The sequence below is a fragment of the Puma concolor genome, chromosome A2, assembly GCF_028749965.1.
Source record: "Puma concolor isolate L17-30 chromosome A2, mPumCon1.1.hap2, whole genome shotgun sequence".
Lineage (NCBI taxonomy): Eukaryota > Metazoa > Chordata > Mammalia > Carnivora > Felidae > Puma > Puma concolor.
Window position 1 is genome coordinate 22,230,707 of NC_141668.1, and position 18,862 is coordinate 22,249,568.

The following is an 18,862-nucleotide window of genomic DNA, read 5'->3' on the forward strand; positions in this document are numbered from 1 at the left end:
GTCCCAGTAAGCGCTTTTCATATGGAAATTGGCTAACATTCTGCCTGGACTTGGCCATCTCTCCCTTCTGCCCTTATCCCCACCTGGACTAGGTTTGCCTCTGTCTTACTCTACTCTATCCCGCTCCCTCAGGCCAGTAGGAGATCCTCCCATCAAGAGCAGCCTTTCTCATCCCTGTGGCTCCCTCTAGCCAACATCCTGGTTCTCTCCTTCCTTTTCTGGGCCAAGCATGTTCCTACTGCTCTCACATCCCTGTTCTCCTCTGGTCTGTATTGCAGGAAAACGGACTCCTGCAAGCTGTGTTCCCCACCCGTCGGCTGAGAACCAGTTTCCAGACAGGGCTGTCCAGTGAAATTGGGGAGCAAGAGAAAGAAAGAAACCAAGGTATTTGTCCCCCTTCTCTCTGCTCTGATTGGGGCTTCCAGCAGGAGCTTCACTTCCTTGGTATTTTCAGATCCTCTCAAGCAGCCCCTAACATGATTCTGGTTCCCACTAGGTAGTCCTTTATAATGCCAAGTCCCAAAAGGAAGCTATTGCTCCTGGCCAGTGGTACACCCGACCCCACCTTTGTCCTTCAGTCTCAAGGGCAGTAGCAGCTCCCTGTTAAGCCCCTCTGGCTTCCTGGCCACCCTCTGGCTTTTCTGCAATTCCAACAATCCTGTAACTAGCTACCTGCATTGTGTTCCCTATATTGCTTCTCAAACTTTCTGGTTTTAGGATTCCTTTATATTCTTAAATATCGTTGGTGATATTTATAATAAGATATATTTAGTCTACATCCCCATCCTTGCCACAGAGCTCCTAAAACCCTTGGAATTTCCTAAGTGATGGGAGTTAGCAAGGTGTCTTTTGTTATGTTAATGAGATGGCTCCGTGAAAGCTCCTAGGAAGGAGGACTGGTTGCCAGGACAACCAAGGTTGTATTTAGAGGGCTGGAACTTTCAGTCCCACCCCTCTAACCTCCAGAGAGGGGATAGGGGCTGTATATTGAAATCAGTCACCAACAGCCAATGACTCGCATGCTTATGTAAAGAACCCTTTATAAAAACCCCAAAAACAGGGACGGTAGGGCTTCCACATTGGTGAACAGGTGGAGCCTGAGGACAGTGCCATGCTGAGACAGCCCTATACAGCTCTAACGTCTAACTGCCAGAGTTATACCCTTTTATAATATACCAATAATCTAGTGAGTGAAATGTTTCTCTGACTTCTGTGAGCCACTCCAGCAAATTAATTGAATCCAAGGAGGGGATTGGAACAGGTGACAACCTAGGCTTGTGATTGGGATCTGAAGGGGTGAAGGGAGGTAGGGGCAGTCTTGTAAGGCTGAGCCTTTAACCTGTGGGATCTGATTTCCATCTCCAGGTAGACAGTGTCAGAATTGAGTTGAATTGTAGGAGACCCAGCTGGTATCAGAGAATCGTTTGGTGGTTGGGGAAAACACACACACACTGGAATTGGGTGCAGGGTCTTATGTTAAAGACACTAAATGGCTGGATTCTATGTACTGCTATTGGTCATATTAGAAGTTAAAACAGGGGCACCTGGGTGACTCAGTCGCTTGAGTGTTGACTTCTGCTCCAGTCATGATTTTGCAGTTCTTGAGTTTAAGCCCCACATCGGGCTTGGTGCTGTCAGCAGAGAGCCTGCTTCAGATCCTGTCCCCCTCTGTCCCCCTGTCTCTGTCCCTCCCCCGCTTGTGCTCTCTCAAAAATAAATAAAAAATAATTAAAAATTAAATTAATTAAAAAATTAAATAATTTAAAAATAATTTAAAAAAAAAAGATGGGAATGCAAGCTGGTGCAACCACTCTGGAAAACAGTATGGAGGTTCCTCAAAAAACTAAAAATAGAACTACCCTACGACCCAGCAATTGCACTACTAGGCATTTATCCACGGGATACAGGTGTGCTGTTTCGAAGGGACACATGCACCCCCATGTTTATAGCAGCATTATCAACAATAGCCAAAGTATGGAAAGAGCCCAAATGTCCATCGATGGATGAATGGATAAAGAAGAAGTGGTATATATATACAATGGAGTATTACTCGGCAATCAAAAAGAAGGAAATCTTGCCATTTGCAACTACATGAATGGAACTGGAGGGTATTATGCTAAGTGAAATTAGTCAGTCAGAGAAAGACAAAAATCATATGACTTCACTCATATGAGGATTTTAAGAGACAAAACACATGAACATAAGGGAAGCAAAAATAATATAAAAACAGGGAGGGGGACAAAACATAAGACTCTTAAATATGGAGAACAGAGGGTTACTGGAGGGGTAGTGGGAGGGGGATGGGGTAAATGGGTAAGGGGCACTAAGGAATCTACTCCTGAAATCATTGTTGCACTATATGCTAACTAATTTGGATGTAAATTAAAAAAAAAAATTAAAAGTATTTCCTTTAAGATCAGGAACAGGGCAAAATGCTCACTTCTATTCAGCCTACTACTGGAAATGCTAGCCAGAACCATTAAGCAAGAGAAAGAAATAAAACAAAATTGGAAAGGAAGACATAAAATTACCTCTGCACATGAAATGATGGTATATGTAGAAAACCCTAAAGAATCCATTCAAAAAAATGTCAGAACTACTAAATGAACTAATTCATCAAGGTAGCAGGATACAAAGTCAACAAAAATGAGTTGTATTTCTATGTATAAACAATTAACAACCTGAAGGAAATAACAAAAGAACAATTCTATTTATAATACCATCAAAAAATAATAAAATACTTAGGAATGAACTTAGCCAAGGAGACAAGAGACTTGTAAAATAAAAACTACAAAACATTGTTAAAAGAAATTAAAGAAGATATAAATATATAGGAGCACATCTCATGTTTATATTCATGGATGGTTAAAATATTAAATGTCAACTATTAATATACCAAAGTGATCTGCAGATTTCGATGTAATCCCTATCATACTCACAATAGCCTTATGAGCAGGTACAGTTATTCCTATTTTAATGAGGAGGAAACTAGGCAGTGGAAGGCCAAATTAATAATTGGATGCCACATGGACAAATGCAAGATGTGAATCAGCAGTGTGACTAGAATCTCTGTTTTTATATTACATTCCCTCCTATTGAATAAACCATTGCATGTAGAGAATTCTCCAGAGTCACAGGGTAAGAGAATTTGCAAAGCTGTATATATATTTTGCTTTTGTATTATTTTCTTATTCAGCTAGACTGTATATTTCACCCAATCTTTGCATCACATGAAGTTCCATGATGTTCAGTTCCGGGAAATACTGCTCAGTTTTCTGTTTCCTTGGTTATTTTATAATTTTGGATTTTTAATTATTTGTAGTAGGATTTTTAATCTAGTGAGACTTTCTCTAACTTTATCTATGGGAATCTTTTGCATTTACTTGTTGTCAGTTGCTCCTGGCTTCTGACAAACTTAGAATTCAAGAATTCAAGAACCATTTAACATCATTTTACTAATGTGATCTTCCTTGCATGTTGTGAATGCCAAAATAAACAATTTTCCTTTTTCAGCTACTTTTGCTAGTCTAGGGTATTTTTCTCAACATTTTCATTGAAGCTATCTTCTAGGGTCCAGTATTAAACCCTAGTATTCTTAATTACTACAACTAGAAACACCCCAAGTGTGACTATAGCTTGAGAGTTATCTTGCAATTTTTGGTCCAGATTTTATTTTTATTTTTTGGCCTCTGGGGACTTTTCTTATTCTTCTATGGGCACAGTGTTGCATTAACAAATGCTTTCTACATTTTCATAGCATTTAGAGGTGTTTTGTGTCAAGAATTTTCTCAGAGCATCTGTCTTGGCTTACCAATGGAAAAGCCTGTCCAGGTACTCTCTACTTTCTGCCAGTGTAACAAACAAAGATCTTTGAGCTTTTAAGTTCCTAAAAGAAACCGTAACACTCTGAAAGGAGAAAGATGTAAAAGTCTATAAGATATAAAGATATAAAAAGATATAAAATTTTGAGAACAAGGAAAATTCTGCAGTGTGGCCACAATTTCATAAATCAATAAGGAGGTAATCAAAATACCTCAATGAAGTGAGAAAATGTTTGTGTCGCTTATATCAAAGATGGATTTTTATGACCAATAAAAGCGATTTCTTTTTTAAGTGTGAAACCATTTGTAACCTCTGAAATCAATTGTTTTACTTTTGCTATGTAAAGAATTTCATTATAAAGTACTATAAAGTAAAAATTTCTCATAAAAAAACATTAAAAAAAGGAAGTAAAACAAAAAAATTAGTATAGACTCATTTAAATTAAAAATAAACCCATTCCACGTTAACATAAATAACATTTTTATTTTTAAAAATTATAAAAACCGGCACCTGCTTGGCTCAGTTGGTTAATCCCCCGACTTCAGCTCAGGTCACGATCTCAGGGTTCATGGGTTCGAGCCCTGCTTCAGCCACTCTGCTGTCAAAGCCCCCTTTGGATCCTCTCTCTCTCTCTCTCTCTCTCTCTCTCTCTCTCTCTCAGTGTGTGTGTGTCTCTCTCTCTATTTGCCCTTTCCCTGCTCACACCTGCGCACACACATGCTGTCTCTCTCAAAAATAAACATTAAACTATAAAAACAAAAATACACTTGTGAACAGAGTGGCATTGTTTTACATGTCTGCAAATCTCTTGTCTGGATGAATAAAGGAATAGCTGGATTCTCATATCTGCTTCTGCATTCGATCTACCGTGATATGTTGTTTGGACTGAAATGTGAGGAAATTCTGGCCTCACTCAGATTTGCCATTGAGAATGGGTATAGTATTTTCATAGTCTTTGCTGATACTTGTGGGTTATTGTTCTTTGATACCATACCAAAACTCAACAAGTGGTATAGTTTCTTCAAAGTAACTTGCAGTGTTGAACTTGAAAATACATTGTTGAACTTTTGTACTCTGTTACAATGATACATTAGTCTCTTGAATTTTGAATGGATCTTTGTCTCCGCGATTTTGCAATCTCATGTATTGATCATTTAAAAAATACTGGTGTGGGGGGGAGGGGCGCCTGGATGGCTCAGTCAGTTAAGCCTCCAGCTTCAGCTCAGCTCATGATCTCGCAGTTCATGAGTTCAAGCCCTATGTTGGACTTTCTCCTGGCAGCACAGAGCCTGCTCGGGATCCTCTGTCCCCCTCTCTGCCCCTCTGCCGCTTACATTCTCTCTCTCTCTCTCTCTCTCTCTCTCTCTCTCTCTCTCTCTCTCTCAGAAAAGAAATAAGCTTTTAAAAATATATATTGGTGGGGTGTCTGGCTGACTTAGTCAATAGAACATGTGACTCTTGATCTCAGGGTCATGAGTTCAAGCCCCACATTGGATGTGTAGCCTGCTTAAATATATATATACACATAGATAGATAGATAGATAGATAGATATAGATTCATTAAATCATAAAAATCTTCCAGGTGAGGGAGAGCCCATTTCATATAATATCAAAGGCCACATTCATTAATATGAACACCAATCCCATCAAAAAAGTTTTTAAGTATCAGGTAGCTGTCAAGCTCACAAAGGTGCTTTCCAAACCAGAGGTGGTTTGGAAACAAGGTTTCCAAAATTCTAATTTCTAAAATTTTTTTTTAACGTTTATTTATTTTTGAGACAGAGAGAGACAGAGCATGAACGGGGGAGGGTCAGAGAGAGAGGGAGACACAGAATCTGAAACAGGCTCCAGGTTCCGAGCTGTCGGCACAGAGCCCGACGCAGGGCCCGAACTCATGAACCGCGAGATCATGACCTGAGCCGAAGTCGGCCGCTTAACCGACTGAGCCACCCAGGCGCCCCCCCCCATTCTAATTTCTACTTTAAAGCTGAAGTTTTATAATTGGCAACAAACAATTACTATCAGTTGTTTTCATTGTAGTGACAGTCTCACTTTGATCACTCAAAAATAACTGCAAAATATCCAAGTGTAATAAAAAAAATTGTCATTCTCTAAAGTAAAAAAATATATATACAGGATTCTATGAAGAAAGCAGTTAGTTCAGTTGGCAAATCAAAAAAATCGCACATGCTTTTTCCTTAAAACAACCTTCATACTTCAATAGGCACTAGCAGTGTTTTATGCACACTTCCTATATCAACACGCAGAAGGATAAAAAAAAAAAAAAAAATCATGAGTTAAGTGGGGCACCTGCGTGGCTCAGTCAGTTAAGCATCTGCCTGTCGGTTTTGCCTCAGGTCATGATCTCACAGTTCATGAGATCGAATCCTGCATTGGGCTCTGGGCTGACAGGGCAGAGCCTGTTTGGGATTCTCTCTGTCTGTCTGTCTCTCTCTCTCTGTCCCTCCCCTGCACACACACACACTCTCTCAAAATAAATAAAAATAAACATTTTAAAAAATCATAGGTTAAGGTTTAATAAAATTAATACCTTTTACAGCTTCATCAAAAACATTCTTAAGTGAAACTGACCCCCCCCCCCCCCCCCCGCCATGTGCCCAATGGTAAAGAATACTGTAACTCCTACCATTTGGTGCTCCTGCCTTGCCTGATGGATGCTAAGTCCCCAGACTGACAGCATTCTGACATTTTTTAAATGCTTATTTATTTATTTTGAGGGTGGGGAGGAGCAGACAGAGAGAGAGAGGGAATCCCAAGCAGGCTCCGTGCCGTCTAAACAGAACCTGATGACTCAGGGCTCGATCCTACAAGCCACGAGATCATGACCTGAACTGAAATCAAGAGTGGGACGCTTAACCAACTGATCTGCCCAGGTGCCCTGCATTCTGACGTTTTGGAAACTTCTTTACAAAACTTTCTTCTTCACCAATGGGCTAGTATTTTCCATTTGCCCCTCCAGATTCACTCCGCACCCTGAGCCCCAAGAGGCTGACACATAGGGACCATGCGAATGGACTTTCCCTCTGGCTTCTGGGCAGATGCAGCCAGTAGGGAGCCCCAGCCAGAGATGGAAAGATGGGAAGGAGGAGACTGGGATATTTTTCCTCAGGCTCCCCCTCTCTCGGGTCACTGCGGGCTGCCCGCGTTCCTGTGAGGGCGCCCTTCCGTACAGCTGTCTCCCCACATTCTCTCCCTTTTCCCTTCGATCCACAGAGTGGTAATGGCTCCCAGCTCCTGCTATTCCAGGGGTACTGTGCCCTCTCTTGTTGCTTTCTCCTACCCCTGCCCACCTGTTATAAAGTCATTTATTCAACTCTCTTCAGTAATCTTTGTGCGTGGCCTCATTTTCCTGCAGAGACCCTGACAGGCCATTAACACTCCCCACCGTGTGACACCTGACACTCCCCAACGTCATGGTCCAGGCTGTCACCATTGCTTCTCTAGCCAATCCTTGCCTTTCTGCTAGTGGCTCTTTCCTTTCTCACCTACCTGCAGGGCCACCAGCTTTATAAATGCTCCACTCCTCCTTTGCTTACTCACCCCTTTCTTCAGACATTCCTCCTTCATCTTTCGTCTGGGCCATATATATGAGAAGAGGGATCGATGGATAGATAGATAGACAGAGACACCGACACAAATAATAGCACATGAAGCACCATCTGCTTTTTAAATGGTCATTATGTACGATTCCTTTAAAACTAACATCATGAATACCCACAAAGGAGTGACCCAGCTTCCATCTGAAGTTCCTTTTGTACCATCTTGCTCACAGCCCTCTCCATCCTCTACCTCAAGGCAACAAGGTGAAGATTTTTTTAATTTTTAACTTTTTAATTTTTATTTTTTTTAAGTTTAAATTTTTTTTTTAACGTTGATTTATTTTTGAGACAGAGTGACAGAGCATGAACAGGAGAGGGTCAGAGAGAGAGGGAGACACAGAATCTGAAACAGGCTCCAGGCTCTGAGCTGTCAGCACAGAGCCCGACCCGATGCGGGGCTCAAACCCACGGACCGCAAGATCGTGACCTGAGCCGAAGTCGGATGCCCAACCGACTGAGCCACCCAGGCGCCCCTATTTTTTTAAGTTTAAAAAAATTTCTTTATTTTGAGAGAGACAGAGAGAGCATGCAAGCAAGGGAGGGGCACAGAGAGAATGGGACAGAGGATCCCAAGCAGGCTCCCTGGTGACAGCAGAGAGGCCAGTGTGGGGCTTGAACTCACAATCCGTGAGATCATGACCTGAGCCCAAGTCTGACACTTAATCTGATTGAGCCACCCAGGTGCCCATTTTTTATTTTTCAAATGTTTACTTATTTATTTGGATGGGGGCAGGGGGCAAGAGGGAGAGAGAATCCCAAACAGGCTCCACACTGTCAGCACAGAGCCCGACACAGGGCTCGATACCACAGACTGTGAGATCATGACCCGAGCCGAACTCAAAAGTCAGATGCCTAACCAACTGAGCCACCCAGACACCCCTAGGTTTTTTTTGTTTTGTTTTTTTGTTTTATCTTACTTTTCAGAGTATCTTCAGTGCCTTTGTATGCATCCCTAAACAACTATTTTTTTTTAATGTTTATTCTTGAGAGATCGAGAGCACAAGCTGGAGAGGGGCAGAGAGAGACAGGGACACAAAATCAGACGTAGGCTCCAGGCTCCCAGCTGTCAGCACACAGCCTGACTTGTGTCTTGAACTCACAGACTGTGAGATCATGACCTGAGCTGATACTGGATGCTTAATGGACTGAGCCACCTAGGCAACTTTTTTTTACTAAACAACTATTTTTTAAGTTTAGTATGGTTTTGAAGTCAGTTACGTTTTTTCTTTTTGCTAGTTTCCTGTCAGGACAAGCAGGCTATGCCAAACCATAATTTCCAGTCATAGCTCAGGACTGTCAGGGGCTCCTCCTTGGCACTTCTGAGCTACTTCTAACTTGTGAGGCTGTGACCTTAAACGTAGGACTGAAGTGGAAGGAGCATGGACAATACCACATCACTTCTGCCACATCCCATTGGTCAGGACTCCTATGGCCAAACCTAGCAGCAAGAGTGTCTGGGAAATGTAGTCTTGCTACGCGCCTAGGCAAAATGAAGCAGGACTTAGAGAACACATTGTGTTGTCTCTGCCTCTCCGATGTAACTCATGCCCCCAATGAGGGTATTTACTCCTTAAAGATCTGTGTCCTGTTCAGTATAACTTTATTCCTCTCCTAGAAAGCACTAAATGCATTTTAACTGACTATTCAATTTTGGACCCATGGAAAAGACCATTCTCTGTTACTTCACACTCCAGTGTCACTAAAACTTGGGCATCATCTTTCGTCTCTGTCGCCTCTGTAATTTTGTAATGTATTTCCTAGGCCCTAGGAAACAATTGCCTGTCTACTGACTTTAGACTTTATGTGAGGATACACAGTTTGACCTGTAAACAGCAGACACTCTTCAGATAGAGCACAGAGATAAGGGGAAGTCTGAGAGGCAGAATAATAGGGCAGAAATAGTCCTGGACTGGCAGTCAAGTCTGAAGTGTTTAGGAAGCTGAGATGTATCACATTAGTCATAAACACAGGGCTTGAATTCAGGGTTTTATGAGCTGAGAGGACGAAAATCTGAAAGATGAGGACTCACGTTGTACGTTTGTTGTAAGGATTAAATGGAATAGCATAAATAAAGTACTTAGCACAATACTTGTCAAACTGTAAAAATTAACAAGTGGTAGTTGATGTGGGAAACCAAGGCAGAAGGAAAAGGGAGATCAAATTAAATTTCCTTATAACCTGCAGCCCACTGACAACTACTTGAGGCAGACAGAGTATAATATTCCTTCAGGAACTCCTTACTGTCTTAAAGCTTTGCTAGAGGGAAAAACAACCTTAGGTTGACCATAGTTAGGCCTCCAGTATCCTTGGAGTCCTCTTTAGCGTATGAAAATCCCTTTGGAAAATTTCCCTTGCCTTTACCCCCGCCCCAATTCCCAAGTATATAATGAGTCACTCCTCACAATCCTGGGGCAGCTCTTTCTGCCCAAGGGTCCTGTTCCCATGCTTTAATAAAACCACCGTTTTTGGTCTCAGGTGAGCGTCCCACTCTTGATCTTAGCTCAGGTCATGATCTCATGGCTCGTGGGTTCAAGCCCTGTGTCAGGCTTTGCACTAACAGCACAGAGCTTGCTTGGGATTCTCTCCCTCTCTCTCTGCCCCTCCCCTGCTCACATGCTCTCTCTCTCTCTTTCTCTCTTTCTCTCTCTCTCTCTCTCTCTCAAAATAAACAAATAAACATTAGAAAAAAATAAAACCGCCTGGGTGTCTCAGTCAGTTGAACATCTGACTCTTGGGTTTCCACTCAGGTCATGATCTCGTGGTTCATGGGTTCGAGCCCCAGGTCGGGTTCTATGCTGGCAGCACGGAGCCCACCTCAATTCTTTCTCTTTCTCCCTCTCTCTGCACCTCCCCTGCTCACTCTCTCCCTCTCTCTCAAATAAATAAACATTAGAAATAACCAAAAAACCTCAGTTCTCTGGACCTAAGGAGTGTGGGCATTGGAGGAGCAGGGCTCATGTTCAAAGAGCACAGAAAGGGGTCTGCAGGTCTCCCCTTTCAGAAAGTAAGGCAGGCAATTAGGGCTGTCACCATCTCTCTACCCAAAACTCCCTCCTGCCTCCTGTGGCTCCCCTGGGTTAAAAAAAAAAAACTGCTTTAAAAAAAAATTTTTTTTGATGTTTACTTATTTTTGAGAGAGCGCACAAGCGAGGGAGGGGCAGAGAGAGAGGGACAGAGGATCTGAGCTGAGCTCTGCACTAACAGCAGCAGCAAGCCTGATGTGGAGCTCAAACTCACAAAAGGCGGGATCATGACCTGAGCCCAAGTCGGACACTCAACCGACTGAGCCACCCAGGCGCCACCCCCCAAAAAAGTTTTAGAACTGCAGGGGGCTTTCCCTAACCTTGGGCCCCCCAGCTTTCTGTTCCAGGAAACTTCTTTTTTTTTTTAAGTAATCTCTACACCCAATATGGGGCTTAAACTCATAACCCCGAGATCAAGAGTCACATGCTATACAAACTAGCCAGCCAGGTGCCCCATTTCCCAGGAAACTTCCAAACACGGTACCTGAGCACTGCTCAGCACTAAATCACTGTAGACTGGAGCATGAGACCAAACACTCGGCCTCATTCGTTCGGTCATTAATTATGATACACCAGGCACTAAGTGCTAGGGCACAGTTAGGTGAAGAAACTAGTCTCTGCCCTCCTTCCATTCAAGTTGGCAAGGCAACACAAAATTGGCGATTAATTTGAGGTTGTAATCAGTATCACAAAGAAAAAGCAGGTCGTAATGGGGTCACTAGGGTGGTTGAGAGGGACTTGTTCATCCATGTCACCCTCTCCTGGGCTAAGATGCAGGGGCTGCCAGCTGGGATGGAGAGAGGTATAGATAGGGAAAGTGAGAACAAAAGAGAAGGAAGGGTACAAGGAAAAGAGACTGGCTCATGAGGGACAGGGCCCATCCTGGTTAGCTGAGCCCTTTTAGGAGCCAAAAGCTGCTGGTGGCCCAGGGCCCTAGCTTTCCTGGTGCTCACCTTGAGTTCATACCCTCTGCCTCCAGGCTTTCTCCAGGGGCCCTCCTGTCCCAAGTGTGAGAAGGGAGATGATTCATTTTCAGAAGTACTAAATAAAAGCTGTGCTGTTCAGTTAACAGTAAGTCTACAACCTGCTGGAAGTATGTACAAACCACCCCCAACAGTGGAGTCCAAAACCTTTATACACTTTATACACTTAACTTTATACCTTAACTTAACACTATACCTTTATACACTTAACTTCCTGGTTCTTCTCCTGATTCAAGGGCTATCTTCGTGGGCTTTGCAATGAACATGCGCCATAGAAGAAAGGGAGGAGGGACTGGAAGTCTCAGGGTCACCTCAGGGAATGTACGTTTGTTCCAATCAGCCTACTTGTTGCCTTACATGGGCATAGGAGACTTCCAGGAAAGGCCGAAACCTCTGGAGCACTCAGCCAATGAGGAACCAGGGGAGGGACCTGCGTGCTAGGTGATAAATTACCTGCTGTGACTGCCCTGGATGTGCCTCTCCATCAAACACCTGCTCTTGCAGGAATATTGATTAAAGCCTGGCTTCACTGTGCTCCGAGTCTCGGCGTTCCTCCTGTGATTGGGCTTGTTTCACACACCAAGGTTGTGAGTTTGTAACGGCCTGGGAGTGGCCCCAGGGGAGACCTCTGAAGGAGACAGCTGGACTCCCCAAGTGTGACCGCCAAACATCCTGGTGCCCCAAGATGACCTGGTTGGAATCATTGGTTTCTGATGGAAGGGTGGAAGCAGAACAGCTTTTCCCTGAAAATCAAGTGGCCCCTGGAGGCAACTGTCATTTTGATGGGGCTGTGTATGCAAGACTCTCCTGGGGCTGCCTGTCTAGGAGCTCAGGAAACATGAGCCCCAGGGAGCGGGGAGTCACCACTTCGTGACAGCCACAGCAGCCCAGCCTGGAACTAAGAGCAGACACCAGGAGAACTGACTCAGGACTGCTCTGGAGACAGGGGCAGCAGCCAGGAGAAACTCAGGCCTCAGCCTTCCCAGGTGCCCCACAGCTCGCTCCCAGAAGGCCACTGACCCATCTCTACCCTGCAATACCCCAGTCCACCGTGTAGGCCCCCTTGTCCATGAAGGACAACCCTCCTGGGTTTCCATCCAGGAGATCAAGAATTCTCTCCTGGATGGGAATCATGTGCTCACTCGTAAATACTGAGCCTTCTATGTGGCAACAGATACCAAAAAAGTAAAGAAAATCCTTCCTTTAAGGAGATCACAATCTCCTAGAGCAGATTAGGAACTAAGCATGAGGAGTGCCGGGCATATGTGCGCGTGTAAATGTAAGAGTGTGTGTGTGTGTGTGTATGTGTGTGTGTGTGTGTCACATATGACACTGCAAGCCCATGAGAGGCCACCTCACCCAGTCTGGGCCTTTTGGAGGGATGAATGGAACCTGCTGGGCTGAGTGCAAGAGTCCTTCAAGGGAGCAAAGAAGTAGGAGATCAATGTGTCCACCGAGTGAAAACGGGGAATGCATGGATGCCTCCTCAATATACTTACGCTAAATAAACATCAGCCATAACTTGCTTCCCGATTTTATTTGAACCAGGGCTTCTGCAGACCCACCACATCTGCAGACAATACACCATTAGCCATGCTTGCAAGTGGCAAAACAGTCCTGTCCCCTTTTGTTATCAAATTTTTGATGGGGGAGTCATGAGAGAGAAGTATGAGAAGTTTCAAATGCAACAAAAGCTCTCCAGGATGAAAGTAGGGTGACAATTGTCCCAATTTTAGCCCCAAATGTTCTGCATCCTGGGAAATCCTTGGTCCCAGGGAATCCAGGACAATGGGTCACCCTAAAAGAGACAGTGCAAAAGGGACAGGAAATCAGGGACCTGGCTAGCTGGTCAGTTAACCACCTTGGGGAAGTGAGGGTTGGCTGCAGGTGATGGAGAGGGTGTGTCTATATGTGATGGAGGGAAACTCTTCTCCTTTGGTAGCATTAACCCCACCTCTCTCCCCCACCCTCATTGTCACCCCATTCTGAATGCTCCTGGGCAGACTCCAAACAGCAGCCCCCCAACAGTGCTTCCTGACCTCTCAATAACCCCTTGGGGGCGCACAATGGGCTTGCATCCCTCTTAGACAGAAACAACATGCCTGGCATTGTCCCTGGTCTTATAGCAAGCCCCAGTGGAGTTGGGCTTTGGCAATGTCTCCAAGCAGCTATCTTTAACCCGTTCCTGCCCAGTACACATGGACCCCCTTGCTCACATTCTGTGCCCCTGCTACAGCCTTGAACCCTGACTGATGGCCCATGGGGGGAGGGGGATGATGTCCAGGCAGCTTGAGCTACGGACACTATGACTCTTCGAGTCTTCTCCTCTGAAAGGAGACATCTGACCTCCCCCCACCCCAGCCAAGGCAGGGTCAGGAGGAGCAGCAATGTTGTTCCACTGATGCCACGCGTCTACCAGACCCCACGTCTACCCGAAAGCCACCAGTCACGCTCAATGCCGCCTCTGTTGCGAAGTTGCTCGTGAAAAGCCCCTGTGTTGTGGCTCCTGGCTCCAGTGAGGTCTTCGATACAAGGTCTCCATTCATGCCACGCTGGCCCTCCTCGGCTGCACAGGCAGCCCCTGCTCCCTGAGGAAAGCTGCCTGGGGTACAGGGTGGATCTTCCCCTCAGCTTCCACAAAGACCAAGCACATACTGCCTGTATTCCCTCCCTCCACCCAGCACCGCCTTCCATCTGCCTTCTGGGAAACCCTGACACAGGTGCAGAGAAGCAGGGCAGGAATGGACACCACAGTGGGTCCTGGAGAGCCTGTACCTCTCCGTTAACAGCCATCCAAGCTCCTGGCTGCCACAAAACGTCAATGAGAGGACACACACAACGAAACATACAAAGGAAGCATACAAACTGTCTGAAAGGGATCTACCTCTAGAGACTGAATGGACAGTCAGCTCTGGGGAATGGGGCAACTTTATTGGTTGGAGAGCTGGTTGACTGGCTTTTTGAAGCTTATGGAGCATAGTGAGTCCTGTAGTATTCTGTAGTGCATTCACACTCCAAGCAATGGAAGAGAGCAGTGGTTCTCAAACATGAGCATGCACCAGAATCATCTGGAAGGCTTGGTACAGCGCAGATGGCTGGACTAACCACCAGAGACAGTGGTTCATCAGGCCTGGGGTGGAGCCTGGGAATTTGCATTCTTACCAAGTTCCCAGGAGATGCGGATGCTGTGGTTAGAGGACCTCTCTATAAGAACCATCATAATAGGGGTACCTGGTGGTTCAGTTGGTTGAGAGTCCAACACTTGGTCTCAGCTCAGGTCTTATCTCATGGTTCTGAGTTCAAGTCCTGCATTGAGCTCCATGCTGGGCATAGAGCCTACTTAAAAAAAAAAATAAAAAGTAAGAACCATCACAATAGGGTCTCCCCTGTTTAAAAAAAAAAAAAGAGAGAGAGAGAGAGACAATAGGCCCAAAATGGAGTCACTTGTGCTAAGGCCGATGTCACCTAACCAAACTGCTGTTTCAGCCTTTCGCAGGAATGTAATTTTAACCAGTCAGTCTGGAATTTCCTGGTCAACACCAGTGACGAAATCTCCCTGACAGACTCCCGGTGTGCTCCAAAGGAAGGTGACCTTGCCTGAAACAATCTACTCCTTGCTGGAATCACTACCTTGCCCTGACTCTTTCTGCCTATAAGTTTTCCCTTTTGTACAGTTTCTTGGAGCTCCTTCCCACTTGCTGGATGGGATGCTGCCCATTCATGAATCATTGAATAAAGCCAGTAAGATCTTTACACGTGTTCACTTGAATTTTGTTTTTTAACACCCCTGACCTCAAGATTATAAATCATTTGAGTTCCCAAAGGCAGTTCCAAAGCAAAAAGTACCCACAAATGCAGTGCAGACTAAATACATCCAAACTGAGGGGATTTGGGGGAAAAAGGTAGACATGTATTGAGCACTTATTACAATGTTCTCAGCATCTCACATGATCCTCATAAAGTCCTATCAGGTGGGTAATCATTTCCCAACTTCACAGATGAGGGAAGAGAAAGGCTCAAGGTCCATCCTTTCCCCAAGGGTAAGTAAGGGTGTCAGGCTACTCAGCGCTCTGAGGCCAGGCCTGCCTGAATGAGGGGAGGTGGGGTTTGTCAGAGGAGCTTCCTAGAGGAAAAGGAACCCAAGCTGGATGGTGAATGTGATGGGCAGTGAAGAGGGGAGGAGAGTTGGTGAAACGCCATGTTGAAATGGGGGAGAGGAGGAGGGGAAGGGAGGTGCCCTCCGTATTGGATGGGGTAAGAGTCAAGGAGGTAAGAACAGACTGCTGGGGGACAGGGGTGGGATAAATGGCAGGAGAGGGTGGCCCTGTTGAGGAGCAGTGAGAGGTGAGTTGTAGAGACTGGGAAGAGGGGACCCTGGGCTGCTGTCAGACCTTGAGTGCCACACCAAGACCACTGAGCCTGATACAGTGGTCAGCAGGTGCTCCTGAGTGTTCTAACATTGGCAATGGCATTGATGTGGGAAACAAAAGCAGAATTTAAAAAATAAAATTCCCTTATAACTTACAGCCCATTGACAAGTCTTTGAGACAGGCAGAGTGACATTCCTCTAGGAGCTCAGCTGCCCCCATGACGACACTTTGCTAAGGGGCAAAAGGCAATCTTAACAGTATCCTGACCCCCAGAATCCTGTAAGTCTGCTTTAACATATAAAAACTCCTTTGGAAACTTCCTTTATCTCTACCCCCCAAGAGATATGTTGGTAATCATCCTCAAAGCTTAAGCCTCACTGATATCCATCTGAAGGGTCTCATGACTGAGCTTTTACTAAACAGCAATAAATGACCTTTTCCTAACAGCAGCTAGCCCCTCAGGGTCCTGGAAACCTTGTTGCCAAAATTCCTTAGAGACTTAATGGGATCCCTAACCTCCTCTCAACCTGAAGGTATATAATCAGTCACTCTTCACAACCCCAGTGCAGCTCTTTCTGCCTGTGGGTCCTGGTGCTGTGCTTTAATAAAACCACCCTTTTGCACCAAAGAGGTCAAGAATTCTTCCTTGCCCATCGGCTCCGAACCCCAACACTCCAAACCATATCAGCATGACTAGGCTAGGGCATGAGGAAAGCTGGCGAGCTAGGCGCATGCCAGCAGGGAGCAAGGAGAGAGCCTGCAGTCAGCCTACCAAGTTGTAGTTCAGGGCAGTCAGTGAACAAGGTTATTCCCTAATATTGCCATCTGATAAATGGAACAGTCCATGTAGGACTGTACAATCCAATGTGGGTTTTTGTTTTTTTGTTTTTTGGTTTTTTTAGATTTTATTTTTAAGTCATCTCTACCCCCAATATGGGGGTCGAACTTACAACCTCGAGATCAAAAGTCACATGCTCCACCAACTAAGCCAGGCAGACGCCCCCTGTGCAATCCAATGTTACCATTCCCACGCCACCCCCTCAAGATTTTCTATAGGTTGTTATCTTCTGTTTTTTCTCACCTTCTGATGGGTCACAGTGACCCCCAAAGAACGCAGCATTCTGCAGGGAAAGAAAAGGAAATTAGTGGTAAATAAATGGGCACAGTGCAGCCAGCAGACATTTCCCAGACTGCCAAGGGCCTCAGGACTGTGAGTCGTCCCTGTCTGTGTTTCAAAGGTGTCTTAAAATGAGAATTCTGTGGGCTCTTTCCCAGTCTCTTTCTTCACTCCTCATGACGTCCTGGAAGCTTATTCCCTTTTGGTCAGCCTCCAAAGGCGAAGGAGAAACAAAAGAACCCTGAGCCGAATGAGGCTCCTTTCAAAGGCCCTCCCTCAGAAAGTGAGGACATTCTCATTGCCCTGGAGTGGGTGAGGTGCCTGGGTCTCCCCAACCCGCCATCACAGCAGTTACCCTCCTGCTGGCGGGGGGGGGGGGGGGGCAGGCAAGCAGGGGAGCCTGTGGGCTGCCCCCCGCCATGTCCCTTCACCAGGCCCACCCACTACCTGGGTTCACAGAGGTATCTTCTTACAGGAGCACAAGAGCAGGAGGCTTAGCAGGGAGATTCCTAATTTCATTTGTCCTCAGATCCAATCTTTTAGCGAGTGGGCAGCAGGCCAGGCCAGGCCCATAGAAGAAAGCCACCATTCCCATCGTGGTGCTGGTGGAGCCGAGCCAGTGGGTGGGGGAGATGCTGTTTGCAAGAGGCACTTTGGAAATTCCTCACATATTTTGGCTTTTGTCTCTGGGCATTGAGATGGAGATCCACGTTTGACTCTACCCAGAGCTCTGGGACTCTCCTTTGCATTCAAAAGGAAGCTCCTAGCCGAGAGCAGAAAGAATTTGGTGGCTGTTTTCTCATCTCAATGACCAATTGAGTCATTTGGGGGTAGGGGGTACAGCAGAGAGATCGGTTTTCTTTTGCTGCTTCTTTACTACATTTCCTTCTCTCTCACCTCTGGCCCCAGCGCCAGGCCCAAGTCCTAAGTGATGTAAATGTGACACCTTTTCAGAGAAGAGCTGCCCTCTTGTGCTCTCAGGGCTCCATGGGAACATCAAAGGCACCTGCACGCCCCCGGAAGATCTGACTGGGAGCCAGGACGCCTGGGTACCGAGGACACTGCAAGACCCCAAGCAAACCATTGCAGACTTGAACACCTGGTTCCTGCCCCTCCCGACGTGGACAGGAGTTTGGTCCTATCCTCCCATTTCCCATCCCAGTAGTGGTCAGGGAGGGTTGGATGTAAGACCAGCATTAATGAGGGACGGGGATGCCAGAGCAAGGCTCCATGAAAACAATGGCCAGAATCCCCCGTAGGTCTGTAATTTCAGAGTTCCTCATTTCTCTCTGTCCAGCAAGGCTCCTGCAGTTGTTGTGAAGGAAGATCCCTGAATTCCCAGTTTGGGAGCCTGTTCTTTGGTTCTCCCGCTGAACTGGCGCCCCTCTCCCATCAGATGCCACTTTGCAAATCAACTGATTTGCAAGCAGCAGGGTGGGAGGAAGAGAGGAAGCAGGGAGCCTCCATGCTGTGACTAAGGTCACTCTGTGCTCCTGAATGCCATCAATTAGCTTCTCCTTCTCCGTTCATTCTCTTCCTGAGTCTGTCAAAATCACCTACTCTTGGAAGGACTCAAGTCACTGTATCTCCTTTATGACCGAAATGAAGTCTTCATCAAGAATAACTGGCCCAAAGGAGGGGAGACCCTACAGATAAAATGAAGCAGAAGCTTCTGTGACAGTTTCCCAGTGGTTTCTCAGAGACACTCGTCCCTACTGTCAAGTTTTGTCCCCACCAGCCCAACCGCACTGACTTGATCTCCCTCCAGAAAGTTAAAAGAAAACTGATGTAGGGGCAGCAGCCATTGATGAAGAGTGCGCCAGGCCACCATAACTCACTGCAGGACCTCAGGGAGTCACTTAACCTCTGAGCTTCAGATCTCTCTGAAAAATGAATGGGTTGGCAAGATCTCCCAATGTCCCTGGCA

At 45.7% G+C, this 18,862-nt stretch overlaps 1 long non-coding RNA gene across 1 annotated transcript; it reads left to right on the forward strand.

Moving 5' to 3' along the window:
• The first annotated feature begins 283 nt into the window (after nt 1-283).
• Nucleotides 284-15,206, forward strand: LOC147583050 (uncharacterized). Its single transcript, XR_015242769.1, has 2 exons — nt 284-384; nt 14,935-15,206. It is a non-coding gene; the product is annotated as an uncharacterized LOC147583050 (long non-coding RNA).
• The last annotated feature ends 3,656 nt before the right edge of the window (nt 15,207-18,862 follow it).